Consider the following 10,264-nt stretch of genomic DNA (forward strand, 5'->3'; position numbering starts at 1 on the left):
CTCTGCCTCCAACTCTCTCTGTCTCTATGTCCCTGTATGTAGCTGTATCTCTGTCTCGCTCTCTGTCTATATCTCACCGTCTGTCTTTCTGTCTCTTTCTCCCTGTGCATGTCAGTCTCAGCCACTGCCCCCCCTGTCTATTTATGTGGTCGTTTCTCTATCTATCTATCTATCTATCTATCTATCTATCTATCTATCTATCTGTCTGTCTGTCTGTCTGTCTGTCTGTATCCAAGAGTTGATTTATGAATTGAAAAAAATGAACATAAGGGAAATAAAAAACATCTCGTAATTAGTGGTAGGGGTTGTGTAAACACTAGCAAATTATGTATACCATACATTTTGCTTAGTGTAAGGGGGTAGTCAAATTAGTAAATAGTTTGGTGCGACTTTTTCTGCATCAACAAAGAGTTGAATCTGAGTTCTGAGAAAGGGATTGGGGTAGCGGGGGATGAAACCTTGTAGGATTGGTGAGGTTAGAGACTCCTAATTTTCATTGATAGCAAATCACAAACCTATCGCCCGTACGTTGGGGTAGAATTTGCGTTACATATGTCGCTTGGTATGTCGACATTTCGTTCGGGAAGATCTAGATATAATTTGCATAAATTGTCAATTGGGAAAAATGTTCCATTTTGTCTCATTTCTAATGGTTTATGCTGTCTGGTCTATTGTCGGAATTACCATCAAAAGTTCCATATCTGATGCTATAGATTATAATGAATACGTAAAAAGATAAATATTGGTCTAAATGTAATGAAGACTTTCTTTAGTTGTACGGATGGTATGGATACATTGTTTCTAACCATAAATAATCAATTCATGGTTACCCTGACAATTGTGGGAGGTTCATTTTATCAGTAGCTCCAGAGTAGGTATTACGATAACCACAGATAATCCCACAGTCCTTTGCATCTGAGCATGCTCAGTCTGGAATGCAGCAAGTTCATAACTCAGTCTTCAATACTTCCGAAACGAGATATCCGAAGGAATACACAAAGATTTCTTTTTGAGTTAACATATAATTTTCTGATGACCGGGGTAATTAGGTGATTATCGAGAGTAATGCCGCCCCCTACATTTTACTTCGGGTATCACATCTGTACATTTGTTCAACCTAATGGTGTGAGGTTTGACACATCACCGACTCTTTTGTGTTGTGTTCATTATTCGTTAGTTACTCTATTGCAAGTACTTCAGGTGATATAAAGGTCAGTCACTTCACCTGAATAGACAAACGCATTTACTGTGTTGCACTTCCTGGTCCGCAAGGACACTAGATTGGATTGTGGGTTGTTATTCATAGCCGAGTGGTTAAACCACTTGCCTCTTACCACCGAGTTCGAGCCCTAGTATTGGTTTGATTAAATGTGCGTCGCTGTAAGTAACAAGAATGTCGATCAGTTTTACTCTACATATTTACTTTACTGACAATCTGATGATGTTTTATGGGTTATTTATAGTACGTTATCATATGTAACAAGGCCTCCTCGCTGGACATCTTGCTTGGGAGACAGGTGATTTTATGCTTTTTACAGAATGTCTAGCCTTTAAGAGTACAAGATTATAACATATATCATATATTGGTGAATACAACTCAATGTTTGCAAGTGAGGTAGCATGAATAGTTATCACTGTTGACATAATTCTACAATGAGTGTTCTGATAGGTCAAAAGAGTACTCATAATACCGTGGCTTACATATGATGGAAATACTGCCCTCACACATTGACTTTGGTTAATATCATTAATATTCAAAGAGTGTCGCCCAGTGGGCATGATAGGGAAATCCCCTAACTTCCCCTAATTTATATTCAAAGTATTCATAGCAAGTACTGAAGACAAATAAGATACTGAATTTGTAATGTCGTAACCTACAGGCCTCTTTACGGAACCATCCGAAACTATATTTCGTTTCTTCAGCAGAATAATAATAATAATAATAATAATAATAATAATAATAATAATAAATTCTTCTCAGCGCATTACACAACAGCCTCAATGCGCTTTACAATACTGAGAAAAAAAGAAAAGAAAAAAAAGCACAAACTTGATTTGCATAGAAATCAAAACCAAAACCAAAAACCTTGACGTTCACTATTGATTACTATTAAAAGTACAATATGTCCTGAACGTTTGTAGACAAGAGTATGGCACAAACTAAAACTAAAACAGAAGTATGGGCTCTGGCTTGGAGGAAGGATTAATTTGTAGGTTGTATCCCCCCCCCCTCCCCCGGGTAAAACCGTCCTTCCTGGGTTATTGCACAATATCACTTACCCAGAAGTTGTTCGGTTTTTCACTGAAATGTTGACTCAAGTGCACCCTACATAATTCATTCTCTGCACCTCGTCCGCCCTCATCTATCATAGCTTGTGTGTCAGTGACAGGTGAACAAACTTTTTCCAAACTTTCCGTCACCAGTGACATTATTTTGAGTGATGGCGGTATGGGTAATCGAACTGTACTGGTGAATTATAACTCAATAAAGTGTATAAAAGGTGAACAAACTATTTAAATAGCAATGCACGTATTGTGTTTAAATTTACGTAAGTCACTAACCTCAAGTTAGATATGCCATAAGATATACAGGTAGTTTATTACCAATAACGAATTATAACGGGTCAGTAAAAGTGCTGATGGGTGAACAAACTATTGCAAAATATGGTTTTCTGTGCAGTCTGTGTCATTAACATATCAATTTTGAGATTTTTAAAACTATGCTGGTATCATACGTCTGTGGAGAACAAATGATTTACAACACATTTTACTTACAATAGTTTTGCCACACTTTTTATGTTACACTAACAGGGTACAATTTGAGAGCACACATTTTTAATTAGGCAAATGATACGATACATGATAATCCAGCCTTCGGTTTAATAAGATAGACGCTTGTTCTTCAATGTGGTAGATTACACTAGCGGGTGATAGCGGTTTGATTCTAATCACGCTGTGATCAACGTTTCGTAAACATTGGAAGTCCCAAAACACCACTTCAAGTTCATGTAACCCTAAATAAACTGGTTTTAAGAGACGCTAACCAACAGAGTATATAATTTAACCAACGGCCATTCAATAGCCTATCACTGTTGTATCAACATTTTGCGACAATAATTTTAGTTTGTGTCTATATTAGAAAACGGAAGGCTCAATTACCAGGGTAAGACACTTCACTGGCTGTTTCGGGAAAAAAATATATTTTTGCTCATATCCTTACAGAATGAAGACTGAGAACGAGCGAGTGTTTTCTCTTTCTGTATATATATGTAGGTTCACTATTTATGATAGTATACCTTCTAATACACACCTAGTCAATTGGCGTTGTTCACATTCTACATGTACTAGTATTTTTATAAGGGGTGTTCCTTTTGTACTGTTAGCATTCATTTGGTGTTTTCTGTCTTCTTTGTGCGTGAAGTAAACATGCCAACATTCTGGGGGAATATTTTATGCTAAATTATTATAATTGCTTCGACATCCGTGTACATACATCCGTATTAGATGTACATGTCTGTGACTATACGGATCCGTGGTGTAAATAACTTCAAGGATAAACTTCTTTGAGATGAATTGAAAAATTTGCATATTCCATTCACGTCGCTGTACAGTATTGTCATTATATAAAATGGGTGATTTGCAGACAAACTATTCAGTAACTGTGGGACACCGTAAGAATAATTACTGATACAGTTGTATCACTGAGATCGTATCTGGTAGTACATATACATTTCGTGCCCAAGATGCAACAAGTTTTTCTGTGAACGTACACAAGATGGGGTTTGAGTGTCAATTCGATTTTCTCAAGAACAGACTGAGCGCACTTTTTCATCGATATGGCAAATTTGTTGGTAAATATCCAGTTCCCTTTATCATTTTCCCACTTATTCTTACCGTTGGATTAACAGCTGGTTTGGTATTCTTCGAACAAAACACCAATCTGGAATACCTGTATACTCCGGAAGGTAGTCAAGCGTTGAAAGACAGAGACAGAATCGAAGAACTTTTTCCTTTGGACTACGATGATGAATTTAACGCCGTTAGACAGAACACATTAGGTCGGTATGGCCGTCTGATAGTGACTTCGAAGGATAGCGGTAACGTATTAAGAGAAAGTACACTAAGTGAAATACTGACACTCCATCAACATGTTATGAATATTGACATCACAGATGATGGACAAACATACACATTTGACGATTTATGTGGAAAATGGCACGACAAATGCAATATGAATGCTATTCTTGAACTGTATAACTATGATGCTAGCAACGTTAACAAGTTTAATGTGACATTTCCATTACACCAGACTTCAACAAGGCAGATTTTCATAGGTACGAGTCTTGGTGGTGTGGAGTTCTATGACGACAAGAAGACAATGAAATCAGCGTCTGCCTTACAACTTTTTTATTTACTCAAACCAACCACCGATAGCAAGGACCAACGAATCGATGAATGGGAACGCGCATTTATAGATGATGTCTCCAGTTATGATTCTAAAAATCTCAACATTTCATATTTCACATCATTGACCCAAGAACTTGAACTGGCTAGAAGTATAGATACTGTAATTCCATTGTTTGCTCTAACATTCATTGTATTGATAACGTTTTCTATATTGTGTTGCATCATGGCTGACTGTGTACGAAGTAAACCATGGCTCGGGGTGTTTGGACTATTATCGGCCGGGTTGGCTGTCATCTCATCTCTTGGTTTGTGTAGTTACTGTGGTCTACCATTCGTCGATGTTGTAGCCGCCATGCCGTTTTTAATTCTTGGTAAGTTACAAATTTGTTAGTCGTTTGTGAGTTTAAAAAATAAGTCATTTTATGCTATTACTGTAACTGTTACAGCAGACTTGAAACTATCTTGGTGTTTCACTTATGGCGAGTGATATTTTAACGTAAAATATAAAGATTTGAACTCCAGCTTAATAATAACAGAGGCGTCGTGCACCAACAGGATCCTGCAATTAAACACATTGAACAGTTATAAGCATTCTTTTACTTTCCTACTGATAAACAACGTGATGTCGTGTCTACTTCTGTGCTCGGAACCATTAATTGTTCATTTTGCATTTGAAGCTGTCTGAATCTATAGTAGGAAACGGGAGTTTTGTCCGGGGGTATTTTCTGATTCGGCTCTGAGAATGGATTAGAAAATTATTAGCAGAGTTATCTTAATGTAATATTTCTACATGAAGTTTGTGACGTGGCTTTGTCGCTATCGATGATTGCTGTCGAGCGCTACTCAAATGAAGTGATTTGACTTAGTCTGCATTCAAGATGTGCGGGTTATGGGTTATCTATAATACTAAGTGGGAGTTTTGTCCGGGGTGTATTTGCCAATTCGGCCGAAAGGATTAGAAAATATTAGCAGAATTATGTACACAAAACAATTGTATGTTAAATGTCGTCGCTGTTGACGATGGTATTTTCCGATTCGGCAGAATAGATTTGCATAATATTGGCAGTGTTATGTTCATGTGTTCATGTAACAGTTCTACATGAAATTTGTGGGAATTGTTGCTGTCCATGATCCCCAGCTGTACAGCTAACACTACTTATACCAAGTGATTTGAATTTCTCTATATTCGAGTTGTGGTTATGCCATATCTTTAATACTAAATTGGAGTTTTGTCCGGGTCCCGGGTCTATTTTCTGATTCGGCAGAATGGATTAGAAAAATATTAGCAAAGTTATTTTCACAAAACAGTTTTGCATGACATTTGTGGGACTCATCTCTGTCGATGATGCCTATCGAGTACTACAGTAACTGTACTCATATGAAGCGATTTTTCTGTATTTATTTCAAGTTTGATTATGCCATAGCATAAAACGAGAGTCAAGTTTTGTCCTGGGTCCGGGGGGGGGGGATATTTTCTGATTCGGCAGAATGGATTAGAAAAATATTAAACAGAGTTATGTTCACAAAACAGACATTTCTGGGATTCATCTCTGTCAATGATGCCTGTCGAGTGATACTCATTGGAAGCGATTTTACTTGTGTGTATTCAAGTTGTGGTTATGCCATATCTATAAGCGGTAGTTTTGTCGGGTCCCGGGGTTATTTTCGATTCGGTAGCACGGATTTGTAAAACATTAGCAGCAGTTGTCTTCACGTAATAGATCTAAATGAAATATGAAGCGATTTGACTTATTTGAGTTGTGGAGCCATATGCCAGTTTTTACCTAACAAAATATGTATATCGTCTGTATGTACAAAAAATATGTAAACATTTCATATGTCAAATGGGTAAAATGCCAAAACAAGCCAGTTTCTGTTATCTGTTATAATTACACTTTGAGCAATATGTTTTGTAACAAAAAAAAAGCTTTTCAGTTGAAGATAAATCGAATGCATGTAATTCTCCCGGTTATTGAATTTTGAATTTGCTCGCACCGCCTCGGCTTTCGTATGAAGTTCCACTTAGCTATGGGCCAAACAAACAAACAAACACACACACACACACACACACACATACACACACACACACACACACACACACACAAGGAGAAACATTGTACAGTGCAACTAGTACTCGAAAACTGTTGTTTCCTTCTTCATTGCACGTCACGCCGAGTCATGACTGGTCAACAAGTGCCATATCCTGGTACCTAGATCCGGGTATACTATCACGCAATTTCCCTTTGGTCACGGCCAAAGAAAAGTGAGTACGTAAAGAGACCAGGGTATGCCAACTTGTCGAGATGGTGTCTTGATAGATTCATAAACTTAAAAACAGGAAAGAAACAATATCTGTCAGAAGATTTTGTTTGCTATCATTATGTCAAACCTATAACGATCCAAACCACGTGATTTCAGAGATATTTCACTCAAGCGCATGATTTACGGCAGTGTGTAAAATATATTGTCCTGATCATTCTTCCACCCCTTTAAAGAAGAGCGCCTACAACGGACGATCTTTCACTCGATGTGTATGGCGGATTACAGAGGAAGTTCACTGAAGATCAGTAAATAGCGCCACCAATTCTCACTTCTCAATGAATTGCAATGCTCTCAATCAATACATTGTGACATCAGGAAATGTCTCGGAATCTATGCGACTTCGGTTCACCATGGGTCTAGCAACTAGACTAGTATATTGGCAGCTACTAGTAGGATGTCATTCTATGTTTACATTAATTTCGTCCTTAGGGTACATTTGATGCATGATATGTAGCCTTATCTTCCAATGCACTTCAATATTACTTTACCATTTATGTTCTAACGGTACATTAAAATAAATAAATAAATAAATAAATACATACATAAATACATAAATACATACATACATACATACATACATACATACATACATACATACATACAAGGGTATAACTTTAACATGGGAAAGTTTAGGTTAACATTCTACCCTTTTCAAAGCACTGCAACCCGTTTTCCTCAAAATGCAATAAATGAATTTCCTTTTTTATCTTCAGGTATCGGTGTAGACGATATGTTTATTATGATAGCAGCATGGCGAAGAACGTCCCATCGGCTTAGTGTCGAACAACGTATGGGAGAGGCGTACTCAGAAGCCGCCATGTCAATCACTATCACCAGCATTACAGATTTCTTAGCTTTCGGTGTTGGCGCTATAACGTATTTTCCATCTGTCCGAATCTTCTGTATCTATACCGCCGTCGCGGTACTATTCGACTATGCCTACCAAATCACCTTCTTTGGTGCTTGTATGGCACTGATGGGGTACAGAGAAGCGGATAATAGACACTGTTTGACGCTCAAAAAGGTCTTGTCAAAAGACGAGAGCCCATCTGTCTCGTATAGAATTTTCTGTGCAGGAGGGTCGTCTGATAAGTCCCCACCAAGTGAACACAGCGACCATGCTATAGCGGACTTTTTCAAGAATCACTACGGACCGTTCATTACAAAAATCCCTATGAAGATTTTTACGATTCTGTTATTCGCTGGTTACCTAGGCATCGCTGTTTGGGGATGCTTACAACTCCAGGAGGGAATCCAGTTAGAAAATCTTGTCGGTGACGATTCGTATGCTGCTAATTTTTATAATTTAGAAGATAAATACTTTAAAGATAATGGACCTGTTGTTGCCATAGTTATTGATGAAAAGATTGATTATTCAGATTCTTGGGTTCAAAAACAAATAGAAAATGTCATCGTGCAGTTGGAAGAAAGTGACCATTTCCATGACAACACTGACCTGACTCAGTCATGGCTGAGAACTTTTCTTAACTTCATGAAAGACAATGATTTGACGTACACGGATGAACAGTCTTTCATCTCCAACCTTAGAGACGCTTTCCTTCCCTTGGCTGACCCTTACAGAATTGATATAAAATTCAACAACGATAATACAAGCATCGAATCTTCGCGGTTTTACGTCTTTTCTAAGGACACCGACACCACAAATAGAGAACGACAAATGATGGTTGAGACCAGACGTATCCTTGAAAATTCTAACTTTACGATGTTTGCCTTCCACCCCGCGTTTATATTCTATGAACAATATCTGGCCATCTTACCAACTACATTACAAAATATTGGTATCGCTGCAGCTGCTATGTTTGTCATGTCACTGATACTCATTCCCCATCCAGTCTGCTCGTTGTACATCACATTTGCTATAGTAACAATTTCGACAGGTGTTGTCGGTTTTATGACATTATGGGATGTCCGATTAGACTCGGTTTCTATGATAAACATCATTATTTGTATTGGATTCAGTGTAGATTACTCGGCACACATCACCTACGCTTTCGTCATCGCACCATATAAATCACGCAATCAACGAGCCATCGACGCCTTGTATTCACTCGGTTGGCCGATATTAGAGGGAGCTTTGTCAACGATCCTCGGCCTCGTTATATTATCTGCTTCTGGATCGTACACATTTCGGACATTTTTCAAAACCATGTTTCTCGTAATCTTCTTCGGCGCTGTTCATGGCCTGTTGTTTTTACCAGTAATTTTGACTATGCTAGGTCCCTGCAATGCAGTGATAGCGCCTAAAGCAAGTAACACCATCATCCCAGTTGTGGCTCGTCAAACTCACAATCGACCAATGAGTGCTATCTCCATCATATCAGTAACAAGTCTACACTCTGACAGATCGAGTTCAGTCATAGGCCTAGACAATCCTGGTATGGTGAATGGATATGTTGACAATCCATCCCTACATCCAATCACAACTGACGATAGAGGGAGAAAACAACCAATCACAACTCCGAACATGAATACGTGGTTGAATGAAGTCTGTACCCAATATTGGAAAAATGGGCGTCGTGTTGAACAAACACCCAATCCAAATGTAAACGGAATACCTGGTGTACGAAATTCTAGACCAGAGTTGTTTAAGTCTGAATCCAGTTTACCGCTTCATAGGCCTGCATCAGCAGCAATAGATCTAGAACCACCTAACTCAGTGTCAAATGTTACTCAGCCTAGGCGCCAGTTCTGCTGGGGATCTAATGAAGACGTTGGCATAGAATCTAGCAGAAATGAATATAAGCGCAGTTGAACATTGGACACCTCTTACAATAAAAGACATTGTATCACAATGCAAGTCGTCTCAGACAAACCTTTTAATAGTTCGGCAATGTTGGCACAAATAGCTTCAGGCAGATCTATGTGCATCACTTGATCATGTCAACTCTGATAGCATTCAAAATATGATTTATAACCATGACTTTTTATGCAGAATTACAAATTCTTGGCCTTTAAGATTTCTAAACATAGTTTGTGCAACTGACTAAAGTTGTTTAATTCAAAGTGGACCATAAATGTCACTCTACGAAATACCACCGTTTTGCCGTCCTAAGCTAGCGTTGTTACATGTTGGGACTTGGTGATATCATTGGATTTGATTATTTGACCTATCACAGTATTAAACGTTAACCTTTGGTATGTTCTCCCAATTATATGTCCAATTTTTATTTTCATATTTGGTTTATAGTTTTATAGGAGATGGCATAGTTTATATTCCTTTTTTATATGTTAACCCTGTAAGTCATGGTACAGTTAGAGGATTGAAAAGTAATCTCTATTTATTCAGTACTGTATTATAATAGTTTTTCGTCTTTTGATCTCAAACAGTTGGGGTTATTTAGCCCATAATGGGCACCGCCTAGAGGTGGCTAATACATTGGGTTCCGTCCCTGTGTCCACCAGTTATTCTTCTTCTTGTGTTTGTTGTATTTCCTTATTTTCAAACTAGGATTCGACTAAATCGAACTAGTACTTGGCACATATATTTTTTATGACATATGGATTGAATCATATC

The 10,264-nt window shown here is 38.0% G+C and overlaps 1 pseudogene; it reads left to right on the top strand.

The window, feature by feature from the left end:
* Window positions 1-3,775: 3,775 nt before the first annotated feature.
* LOC144448150 (patched domain-containing protein 3 pseudogene) lies at window positions 3,776-9,502 on the top strand (annotated as a pseudogene).
* The last annotated feature ends 762 nt before the right edge of the window (window positions 9,503-10,264 follow it).

The sequence above is a fragment of the Glandiceps talaboti genome, chromosome 17 (genome assembly GCF_964340395.1).
Source record: "Glandiceps talaboti chromosome 17, keGlaTala1.1, whole genome shotgun sequence".
Lineage (NCBI taxonomy): Eukaryota > Metazoa > Hemichordata > Enteropneusta > Spengelidae > Glandiceps > Glandiceps talaboti.